Source organism: Trachypithecus francoisi, unplaced genomic scaffold (assembly GCF_009764315.1).
Source record: "Trachypithecus francoisi isolate TF-2019V2 unplaced genomic scaffold, Tfra_2.0 Lachesis_group14, whole genome shotgun sequence".
Taxonomy (NCBI): Eukaryota; Metazoa; Chordata; class Mammalia; order Primates; family Cercopithecidae; genus Trachypithecus; species Trachypithecus francoisi.
Window position 1 is genome coordinate 41,092,082 of NW_022681459.1, and position 11,924 is coordinate 41,104,005.

General features: G+C 52.4%; 1 protein-coding gene across 1 annotated transcript in view; it reads right to left on the bottom strand.

The window, feature by feature from the left end:
• The window catches only part of DGCR8 (DGCR8 microprocessor complex subunit), a 34,081-nt gene extending 33,437 nt beyond the window's left edge, over positions 1-644 (bottom strand). Inside the window, exon 1 of the mRNA XM_033232891.1 lies at positions 502-644. The gene's annotated coding sequence lies outside the window, so the exon portion shown is untranslated. The remainder of the gene's footprint in view (positions 1-501) is intronic.
• Positions 645-11,924: the final 11,280 nt, after the last annotated feature.

Below are 11,924 nucleotides of genomic sequence, written 5' to 3' on the forward strand. Positions count from 1 at the left end.
TCACTGTCAACAGGTTGCCACCTTCCATTTATTTCCGCCATGCTCATTGTTACAATAAAACCGTATCCCAATTATCTACGTGACACTCAACCCGTGAGCATTTGATGGACAAAAAGACTTAGGCGACTTCTTGGATTTCCCAAACTGTGTTAACGCCGGCAGGGTCCCAGGCGAGCACTGTCCCTGTCCACACCTTTCCCGCCTGAAGGCGATGCTAGGCTTCGGGCCCGCGGGGAGAGGAGCCTCTTTACCCAGGCTGACAGCGACTAGAGTCGGCAACGCCTGGGCCCGGGGCCAGCCCCCCAGCCCCGGAGGGGTCCCCACCCCGCGCTCCCCACCGCCCGCGGCCATGTTGCCTCACAAAGGCCGGGCTCCGCGCCCCGGCCCCGCCCCGCCCGCGGCCTCGGTCCCGGAGGGAGGCGGGAGGGAAGGGCGCGCCCTCGCGCAGGCCGCAGCGCCCGCCCGTCTGCCCGCGGGGCGCCCCTCGCGCCCCGCACCTACCTGAGGCGCCCGCGGGCTGCCCGAGCCGCCCGCAGCCAGACCACAGCCGGGAGACCCTCACCGACCAACCGCCGCAGCCATCTGGAAAGCTCGTCCAGGCCCTCCAGCCGCCGGGACCCGCCTGCCGCGCCGGGCGAGCGGAGGGCGGACCTTCGCGGCGTGCGGCCAATCCCCGCACGCGGCCACCCCGCATTGGGGGAGCCGCGGAGCGGGCTGCGGAGGCCGCCAATCGGTGGCGCGTAGCGCGCGTGTCCGCGGCGCGCGGCCCAATAGCGCGGCCGCGCGGGCGGGACCAGACCCAGGCCGCGGTCGCGCTAACAGTCGCTGCCCGGGCGGGGCTCGCCGGACGGAGGGCGGCGGCCGCGAGGAGCGACGGGAACTGGAAATGCCGGGAATGCCGGGAGCAGGGGAGCGCGGGAAGCGCGGGGAGCGCCGGGAATGCAGGGAACAGGGAGAGCGGGGTAAGCCAGGAGCGGACTCGAGACGGGCCACCTTCAGTGGAGACTGCAGAAGAGACTGTGCACACACAGGCGTTACAGGACCCGGTTAAAAGCATCACTGTATCAGACGTCATCATTTACAAAGAACGCGTGTGCTCAACTGTCTGGAGCTTTTTCATTTGCTAATACTATAACAGGAGATCCAAAACAGGGAGGGTTAGGCCAGACGTGGTGGCTTGCGCCTGTAATCCCAGAGCTTTGGGAGGTCGAGGCAGGAGGATTACTTGAGCCCAGGAGTTCGAGACCAGCCAGGCCAACATAGTGAGACCCCAGTATCTACATTTTTTTTTTTTTTTTTTGAGACGGAGTCTCGCTTTGTGGCCCAGGCTGGGGTGCAGTGGCGCGATCTCAGCTCACTGCAACTTCTGCCTCCCGGGTTCAAGCGATTCTCCTGGCTCACCCACCCGAGTAACTGGGATTACAGGCGCCACCAGCACGCCCGGCTAATTTTTATGTTTTTGGTAGAGATAGGGTTTCACCATATTGGCCAGGCTGGTATCAAACTGCTGGGCTCAATTGATCTGCCTGCCTCGGCCTCCAAAAGTGCTGGGATTACAGGCGTAATCCGAGCTGCTCAGGAGGCTGAGGTGGAAGGATCACCTGAGTCCAGGAGTTCCAGGCTGCAGTGATCCGAGATAGCACCACTTTCACTCCAGCCTGGGTGACAGAGTGAGATTCCATCTCAAAAAAAAAAAAAAAAGGAGAAGGAGGATATGAGTAAGTGAGGGTACAGCTCTTCCTTAGACTAACTTTCCTGTCAATAAATGTGGAAGGAATAGTGGAAATAGAAAAATTTCCCATTAGGTAGCCACCCCAATAATAGCTGCTGCAGACGAAAATCTTGAGTGATAAAAATAGTGAGCCGGGCCCTGTGGCTCAGGCCTGTAATCCCAGCACTTTGAGAGGCCGAGGCAGGCGGATCACCTGACCTCAGGAGTTCGACACTAGCCTGGGCAACGTGGCGAAACCTTGTCCCTTGTCTCTACTAAAAATACAAAAAGTAGCCAGGCATGGTGGCGGGCGCCTGTAATCCCAGCTACTCGGGAGGCTGAGGCAGGAGAATCGCTTGAACCTGGGAGGTGGAGGTTGCAATGAGCTGAGATTTCACTCCAGCCTGGGTTACAGAACGAGACTATCTCCAAAAAAAACAGTGGGCAAGGCTGGGTATGGTGACTCATGCCTGCAATCCCAGCACTTTGGGAGGCCAAGGCGGCAGATCACTTGAGGTCAGGAGTTCTAGACCAGCCTGACCAACATGGTGAAACCCTGTCTCTACTACAAATACAAAAAATTAGCTGGACGTGGTGTCACGCACCTGTAGTCCCAGCTACTTAGAAGGCTGAAGAAGGAGAATTGCTTGAACCTGGGATGCAGAGGTTGCAATGAGCTGAGATCGCGCCACTGCACTCCAGCCTGGCAGTCAGCGCGAGACTCGGTCTCAAAAAAAAAAAGTGAAAAGTATTGTGGTGGTGTATTGACAAAAGATTATTTGCCTGGCCAAAGTTTATCAGGCTCCTAAACCTTCTAGGTCCATCTGCGTGAATTCCAGTTTAGCAACAACCACCCTGCTTTTGATATCTGATCACCCTCAATACTTGAAGGGGTGGCCTGCCCCTCCACACCTGTGGGCGTTTCTCATTAGGTGGAACGAGAGACTTGAGAGAAGAAATGAGACACAGAGACAAAGTATAGAGAAAGAAAAAGTGGTCCTGGGGGACCGTTGCTCAGTATACAGAGGACCCGGGCTGGCACCAGTCTCTGAGTTCCCTCAGTATTTATTAATCATTATCTTTACCATCTTAGAAAAAGGGAAGTGACAGGATAATAGGATCATTGTAGGGAGAAGGTCAGCAGTAAGACATATGAATAACGATCTCTGTGACTTAAGTTTAAGGAAAAGTGCTGTGCCTTGATATGCATATGTAAACATCTCCATAAACCTTTTTTTTTTTTTTTTGTGAGACGGAGTCTCGCTCTGTCGCCCAGGCTGGAGTGCAGTGGCCGGATCTCAGCTCACTGCACGCTCCGCCTCCCGGGTTTACGCCATTCTCCCGCCTCAGCCTCCCGAGTAGCTGGGACTACAGGCGCCCGCCACCTCGCCCAGCTAGTTTTTTTGTATTTTTTAGTAGAGACGGGGTTTCACCGTGTTCGCCAGGATGGTCTCGATCTCCTGACCTCGTGATCCGCCCGTCTCGGCCTCCCAAAGTGCTGGGATTACAGGCTTGAGCCACCGCGCCCGGCCCTCCATAAACCTTTTTAGTGCATTAAGAGCAGCATTGAGCTAGCAAGTCCCACCTTTCGCCCTAAGGTTTTCTCCTTTCTCAGTAAACAGAACATACAATCGGGTTTTACATCGAGATGTTCCATTGCCCAGGGACGGTCAGGAGACAGATGCTTTTCTCTATCTCAACTGCCAAGAGGCCTTCTCAACACAGACCCTTCACGGGTGTCAGGCTCCGGGAGGATCAGGTCTTTCTCTTCTCACGAGGCCATATTTCAGACTGTCACATGGGGAGAAACCTTGGACAATACCTAGCTTTCCTAGGCAGAGGTCCCTGCAACCTTTGGCAGTATACGTGTCCCTGGGTACTTGAGATTAAGAGAATGGTGACGACTTTTAACCAGCAAGCTGCCTTCAGGCACTTGTTTAACAAAGCACACCCTGCACAGCCCAAAATCCTTTAAACCTTGAGTCACCACAGCACATGTTTCTTGCAAGGACAAGGTGGGGGTAGGGTCACAGATTAGCAGCATCTCAAATACAGAACAAGATGGGAGTCTTGTTCTGTCTACTTCTTTCTATGTAGACACAGTAACAGGCTGATCTCTCTTTTGTTTCCCCACAATACTGATGAAATTCCTCATCCCTCCACCATCCTCTAGGTGATATCTGATCACCCCAGCCTGTCTTCAGCAAGAATCCTCTTAGGTCAGTTTAGCCAGAATCCCCCTTATCACTCACGTTTCCTCTTAGTAATTTTCCATCCACTCACCCTCCACCAGTTCAGGCTTGTTCCTGCTGTATTCAGAGTTGAGCTGAATCTCTCCCCTGCAGCAAAACCCCATTGCCTGTGGTCCATATGCCGGTGGCAATGTTCCTGAATAAGGCCTTCCCTACCATGCTTTGACAAGGCTGAATATTTTTTTTCTTTAATGATTGTGGTGCCACAGGACGCTCACCCAGGACTCTTTTTTTTTTTTTTTTTTGAGACGGAGTCTCGCTCTGTCGCCTAGGCTGGGGTGCAGTGGCGCAATCTCGGCTCACTGCAAGCTCTGCCTCCTGGGTTCACGCCATTCTCCTGCCTCAGCCTCCCGAGTAGCTGGGACTACAGGCGCCTGCCACCATGCCCAGCTAATTTTTTGTATTTTTTAGTAAAGACGGTGTTATGCCCAGACCATTTGTTGCCCAAAGAAGACCACCAGAGTCCGGAGTCAAAGCCAAGCGGCAAGGATCTTTACTGCAAGTTCGAACTTGGTCCCTCCGTTCCACAACATTCAAGAGGGCCCCTAACGATGCATGTGCTCGCTTTTTATAGCCCGACGTAAACAGGATATGTAAGGTTACAGAGGAACAAGGGAATTCTTTTGGTTACAGCATTACAATTGGTTAACATTTTAAGTTATACATTTAGCAGTTTCCTATTGGTTCCCGCGCTTTTAGTAAAACCACAAACGGTTGTGGCCTTATCGCCAGGTGGTGTTTTTCAAAGTTTGAGACATATGGAGGAATGTGTTTGTGTTGGGCCCAGGGCTGAGATATATGGAGGAATGTGTTTGTGTTGGGCCCAGGGCTGAGGTATATGGAGGAATGTGTTTGTGTTGGGCCCAGGGCTGAGATATATGGAGGAATGTATTTGTGTTAGATCTCTTTCATTCACCCCTTTCCCAGGTGCCTCTGGAGCCAATCTTGGGTCTTATAAGTCTGATTCTGTTTCAGTGTCTGTAGGTTGGTATTGGGCTCTGAGGACCATAAGCTGTATGGTGTCAAACCTTTCTCTGACAAACTGCAAAATTCGGTTAATAACACAGGGTCCTACGGTAAACAGAAATAGTAGGCTTAGCAGGGGTCCAAGGAAGGGGGCTAACAGAGAAAACATAGAGGAATTCCACCATTGGTTTGCAGCTGAGGCAAATTGCTGTTTTTTCATTTCTATGCTTAACTTGCATAACTGTTGGACCCGGTTCTCTACAAGCCCTGATTCATTTATGTAAAAACAACAGTCTTCCTTCAGGAACATACATGTACCACCTTTTTCAGCAGTGAGTAGGTCTAGGGCCCTCGGTTCTGCAAGGTTACCTGGGCTAGGGATGTGAGCTGTCGCTGAAGGGAGGCAAGGGACTCAGCCGACTCCTCCATAGCAACGGCAAATTGTTGGTACAACTTGTTGCTTTCTATGAGGGTGTGACCTAGGGCTCCCCCTGCCAGTCCGGCTGCAATGAGGGATGAGGTGAGGGAGATTCCCGCGATGAGGGGGAGAAATATGGCTCGTGCAGGTCTCGGTCTAGGGGCTGGGCGAGTAGCAGTACTAGTCCGGTTACCGGTGTACCCCAGGAACTCGCCGGCAGTTAGTAGAGTTAGCCGGGAAACTAATGTGACAGGAAGACACAGGAGGCTGGTAACAGAGGGACCAGATAAGTTCTTAGATAATGTTCCATTACACCAAAAGAATATGCCCAGCGGGGCCCTTAGGGTGATATTAGGGGGCGTTACGGTGATGTTGCAGAGGCTGGAGTTAGTGCCTGAAAAACAGTAGGGAAACTTCTCCTGACTGGGGTTCAGGTATAGTGGCACATTAAGAATAGGGGCAGGCCGGCCGCGGTGACTCAAGCCTGTAATCCCAGCACTTTGGGAGGCCGAGACGGGCGGATCACGAGGTCAGGAGATCGAGACCATCCTGGCTAACACGGTGAAACCCCGTCTCTACTAAAAATACAAAAAAAAAAACTAGCCGGGTGAGGTGGCGGGCGCCTGTAGTCCCAGCTACTCGGGAGGCTGAGGCAGGAGAATGGCATAAACCCGGGAGGCGGAGCTTGCAGTGAGCTGAGATCCGGCCACTGCACTCCAGTCTGGGCGACAGAGCGAGACTCCGCCTCAAAAAAAAAAAAAAAAAGAATAGGGGCATGCGAGAGATTCTGAAGGTTGTTAGTTTGGGCAGAGGATTCCCATGGCAGAGGGACAGCGGTTAGTGGTGGGCGCCCCAGGGTGGCACACAGAAAGCAGCCGGACAAGCTGTGAAGTCCTGTAAGGTTAGCAATTCTTGTAACAATTCTAACCAGGAGAAAGGACGTAAATCTTGAGTTAGTCTGCCTTCCTGTCGTTGGATATCCCCATGGACCAGGGGCTGTACCTGAACTAGGCCGCGCCACAAATAGAGGTGACTGCTAGGCCACGTGGAGGAAGAGGAATAGTATACAGCCCCATGTTGAGGCTTGGTCCAGCGGGAGTTCCAAGGGTCCTTAACTATCCAAGTATAGGTGCCGCCTTTACCCTGCTGGTAGAAGTTCCACCCGGATTGTTCGTTTCACCCTCTGACTGAAAGCATGTTACATTAACTGTAGGGGCAGCCTGCGTTTTGGTGCCACCAATAGTGTTTACAATTATGCTTAGTCTGATCAAACTCAAAACATATCATTGGCACCTTTGGTTTGGCTATCCGAAAACCAGTAAAATTTAGCAAAATTGGGTCACTGCACCCTGAGGAGGGGCAATCAGCACTGGCCAATAATTTCCCAGGCTTAGGAGGTTGCCCAGGGTGGGTTTGGTTTTCATAAAGCCAGAATCTCCAGGCAAAGGGATTAGGAGCTGGTTTTGCATTTGCCCCAGCGGCCACTAGGGCAACTAACGCTCGGGTCAGACTACCTAGCTGCATGTTTGCAGTGGGCTGTGCTGCCGGCACAGGGTGAGTTTTAAGGGGTTGTTCTTAGCTCTGTCCACAGTCCACGTGGCCAGTGCTTCAGTCACTGCCGTGGTTGGCCCAAGGAGGTCAGAGGTCGGGTCCACTGGTTTGACGTGGTTGTAGTGGATCCACGACGTGATGCCTTCTGCCTTCAGGGCGGTGGGTGTGGTTAGGAGTACCTGGAGTGGTCCCTTCCACCTGGGTTCTAGGGTCTCTTGTCGGTGTCGCTTAACCAGGACCCAGTCTCCCGGTTGGTACAGATGGGGTGTCGGTAGGGGACCGGTCTCATATAGTTCCTTCAGCTTGGGCCAGACTTCCTGATGAACTTTCTGTAAAGCTTGTAGGGAAAATAAGAGTTCAGAGACATTTTCTGTTTCAGATTTGAGTAGATCATCTTTTAGGCTAGGAACCAGGGGTGGGGGTCTGCCATACATGATTTCATAAGGGGTAAGGCCCAATCTGTAAGGGGTATTACGGGCCCGGAACAGAGCATAGGGGAGGAGGACCACCCAATTAGCGCCAGTCTCCATAGTCAATTAGTTAGGGTCTTTTAAGGTCCGATTCATCCTTTCTACCTGTCCTGAACTTTGGGGCCTGTAAGCACAATGTAGTTTCCAATTTGCCCCAAGGAGGAAAGCCAAATCCTGACTCACCTTAGCAACGAAGGCCGGCCCATTATCGACCCTATCTGGACGGGGAAGCCATACCTGGGGAGGATGTCTTCCAGAATTTTCTTTGCTACAACCTGAGCGGTTTCCCTTTTGGTTGGGAATGCTTCAAGTCCATCCTGAGAAAGTATCTACAAAGACAAGTAAGTACCGATACCCGTATTTTCCTGGCTTTACCTCAGTAAAATCTACTTCCCAGTAGATACCGGGCCTAGTTCCCCTGAGCCTTGTTCCCGTTGTAGCCTGGGGTTGGGGATAGGCGTTGCTAAGCTGGCAGACTTTGCAACTTGTCACGATGCTGCTGGCCGTCTCAGCTACATGTCTGATCTTGAGCTTGGAGCGTCTGATCAGGTCTATCATCCACCAGGCACCCAGGTGGGTGGTTCGGTGGATGTGTTCTAACACTTGCTGTCCTAATTTTTCTGGGAGGATAGTTTGGTCATTAGTATCAGTCCACCACCCATTCTGGATCTGTTTCAGGGGAAGTTTGTCGATCCACTGGAGATCTTTTTCTGAATAATCAGGGAGATATGGCAAGTTCCCGGGACCCAGATCAGGGAGCTGGAGTGCAAGGAGTTGGCTGGGAGCCTTTGCGACACTCCTTGCGGTTTGGTCTGCCAGAGAGTTGCCTTGAGCAATCGGAGTGATTGGTTTCTGATGCCCTGGGCAATGTACAATAGCCAGTTTTTCCGGTCTCCATAGGGCTGCCAACAGGGCTAGGATCTCTTTCTTGTTTTTTACCTCTTTTCCTTCGGCTGTTAGTAACCCTCGCTCCCTGTAAATGGCCCCATGTATATGCGCCGTAGCAAAGGCATATCAGCTGTCTGTGTATACTGTCAATTTCTTTCCTGCCCCTAAGGTGAGAGCTTGGGTGAGCGCTATCAGTTCGGCCTTCTGGGCCGACGTCACCGGGGGCAGGGGTTCCGCCCAGATTACCTCGGTCTCTGAAGTCACTGCTGCTCCAGCATACCTCTGGCCTTGGTGTATGAAGCTGCTCCCATCGGTGAACCAAATGAGGTCAGCATCAGGAAGTGGGCGGTCCTGCAGGTCTTCTCGAATTCCGTATACCTGAGCTAGTATCTCGGTGCAATCATGGAGTGGGGCGTTCAGGTCCGGGTTGAGCAACAGCGAGGCAGGGTTTAAGGTTGTTGAGGGCAGGAAAGTTATCCTGAGGGGGTTTAGTAGTAGCCCTTGGTAGTGGGTGAGCCGGGCGTTACTTATCCATCGATCAGGTGGCTGTTTGAGTACATCCTCGATGGCATGTGGGGTAACGACCTGTAATTCTTGACCCATGACAAGTTTATCAGCATCTTGTACCATCAGGGCCATGGCTGCAATCATTCGGAGACAAGGGGGCCACCTGGCAGCCACCGGGTCTAATTTCTTTGACAGGTAGGCGGCTGGCCTCCTCCAGGGGCCTAAGTTCAGAGTTAGCACTGCCTTGGCGACACCCTTGCTCTCGTCCACGTATAAGTGGAAAGGCTTGGTGACATCAGGTAGTCCCAGGGCAGGTGCAGAGAGTAGGGCGGTTGTGATCTGTTGGAAACTCGGCTCGGCTTTTTCTGTCCAATTAAATGACTGCTGTCCCCGTGTTGCCTGATACAAGGGTTTAGCCATCTCTGCGAACCCAGGGATCCATAGTCTACAAAATCCCGCCGATCCCAGGAATTCCCTTACTTGTCGGGTGGATTGTGGCCTGGGGATCTGCAGAACAGTCTGCTTCCAGGCGTCTATTAACCAGCGTTGCCCTCCTCTTAGCAGGTACCCCAGATATGTGACTTCTGGTTTACAGATTTGAGCTTTCTTTGCCGAGGCTCGGTAGCCCAGGTCCCCTAGAGCTTGTAAGAGACCCTTGGTCCCTTGGATACAAGCTTCTTGGGTCTTGGCAGCGATCAGAAGGTCATCAACACACTGTAGTAAGGTTATTTCAGGGTGTTTGCGTCGGTACTCACCCAGGTCTTCATGGAGGGCCTCATCGAACAGGGTAGGAGAGTTTTTGAATCCCTGCGGCAGTCTGGTCCATGTCAGTTGGCCACTTATGCCCCTCTCAGGATCAGTCCACTCGAAGGCGAAGAGCTTTTGGCTCTGAGGGGCTAAAGGCAAACTGAAGAAAGCATCTTTCACATCTAAAACAGTGTACCATTGATGTTCAGGGTTTAGGGTACTCAGGAGGGTGTACGGGTTAGGCACAGTTGGATGTATGTCCATAACCCTCTTATTGACTTCCCTCAAGTCTTGTACAGGCCTGTACTCTCCGCTATTAGGTTTCTGTACCGGCAACAATGGAGTATTCCAGGGCGAGTGACATGGGCGGAGGACCCCTTGATCGAGGAGGCGGCGTATATGTGGTGCAATCCCTTCTTTGGCCTCTAGGGGCATCGGGTATTGGCGTACCCGGACAGGGTCTGTCCCAGGCTTGAGTTCAACAAACAAGGCAGGATGGTGTTTTGCTAGTCCTAAGCCCCCCGTTTCTGCCCAAGCTCCTGGATATTGTTGGAGCCAAGTTGCTATGTCCTGGTCAGGGGCCGCTCGCTCCTGGTGGAGCCAGTACTCATCTTCTAGGGTTATGGTCAGGACGGACACGGGCTGATTTTGGGAGTTGGTCACGACGGGCCCCTCAGGGAGGAAATGGATCTGCGCTCCCATTTTAGTTAGCAGGTCTCTCCCTAATAGGGGACAGGGGCTCTCAGGGATGACCAGGAAAGAATGGGTTACATTCCTGGCTCCGAGGTTTACTGTTCTTTGTGTCGTCCAGGGGTATTTCTTAATCCCTGTGGCCCCTTGCACCCACAAGGACTTGGAGGATAATTTTCCATTGGTTTTAACTAGGACCGAGTGCTGTGCTCCCGTATTGACCAAGAACTGAACTGGGGACCCCTCCACTTGCAAAGTTACGCTAGGTTCGGGGAGGGGGTCCGAACCCTGTCTTCCCTAGTCTTCGTCTTGAGTGACTAGTACGGGTGTAGACCTAGGGGGTCCCTGTCCTCTGCGTTGTTTCTTTTTGGGGCAGTCTTTTACCCAGTGGCCAGCCTCCTTACAGCAGGCACATTGATCTTTGTTCAGATTATCATGTCTGGGGGACCGCCTAGGTTGGGGGTTCTCTGGCTGTAGATGCTCTTTCTGTACTACTGCTGCCAGGACCTTGGTCATTTTTTCAGTGGCCTTAAATTGCTTTTCCTCTGGAGTATCTCTATTATTGTAAACTCGCTGGGCTATCTGAAGAAGGGCCTGAATCTGTTTTCCCTCTAAGTCTTCTAATTTCTGGAGTTTCTTCTTAATATCTGGGGCCGCCTGATTTACAAAAGACATTACAACAGCTGCCTGACTTCCTGGGGCCTCTGGGTCTATGGGGGTGTACTGTCTAAAAGCTTCCATTAGTCTTTCTAAGTAGGTAGCTGGGCTTTCTGCCTTTCCCTGCAGAACAGAGTATACTTTAGCCAAATTAGTGGGCTTGTGAGCAGCTGCCCGGAGACCCGCCATTAGAGTCTGGCGATAAAGGTGTAGCTGTCCCCTACCTTCTGCCGTGTTGTAGTCCCACGCCGGTCTGGTCAGAGGAAAAGTCGCATTTATGAGGTCAGGGTTGGCAGTCAGTTGACCGTCGTCCCCCGGGACCAACTTTCTAGCTTCTACCTGTATTCTCTCTCGCTCCTCCGTTGTGAACAAGATTCTTTGATCCGGGTGGCCAGCACGCCCAGGTAGGAAAACCTTGGACTTTACTCTAGTGATGACAGGAAGGCAGAATGTCCCTTCGGGTGGCCACCCTTCATTAAAGGTGGGCCATTCGGAGCGGCACAGAGTAATTAGCTTTCCCCTCCTGATTTCCACACTAAGATCATGGCCCCTTGCTCTAACATCCTTGAAATTATTTATAAGGAGAGGTAGGGGTGTGCTCTGGGTATTACCCATTCTGTAATAGTTTGTAGTCTCTTTCTGCAAAAGAATATGGGTTAGAATTCCTGCAAAGGAAAACTGGAGTATTAATAATATCTAGCCGCGTGCGCGCTCCGGAAGCCCGGTTCAGAATCAGTTCAGATAGAAATCTAAATCAGGCGAGAGCCAGGGGACGTCTCCCACCGGTCTCCGCTGGCCGTCCTATAGCGCGTCCGCCAGGACTGTGCCAGCTTCAGTTTCAGACCTTGCGAGTCACAGATACAGGTTCAGAACAGACACAGACAAACAGGTTCAGAACAGACATAGACAGACAAACAGAGATGAGCCGGCTCACCTATCAGCAGATCGATCCTGGTAGATCCATTGACCAGGGGTCGGGTGGGCTTGGGGAATCCCAGACGAGCCCCCAAATGTTATGCCCAGACCGTTTGTTCCCCAAAGAAGACCACCAGAGTCTGGAGTCAAAG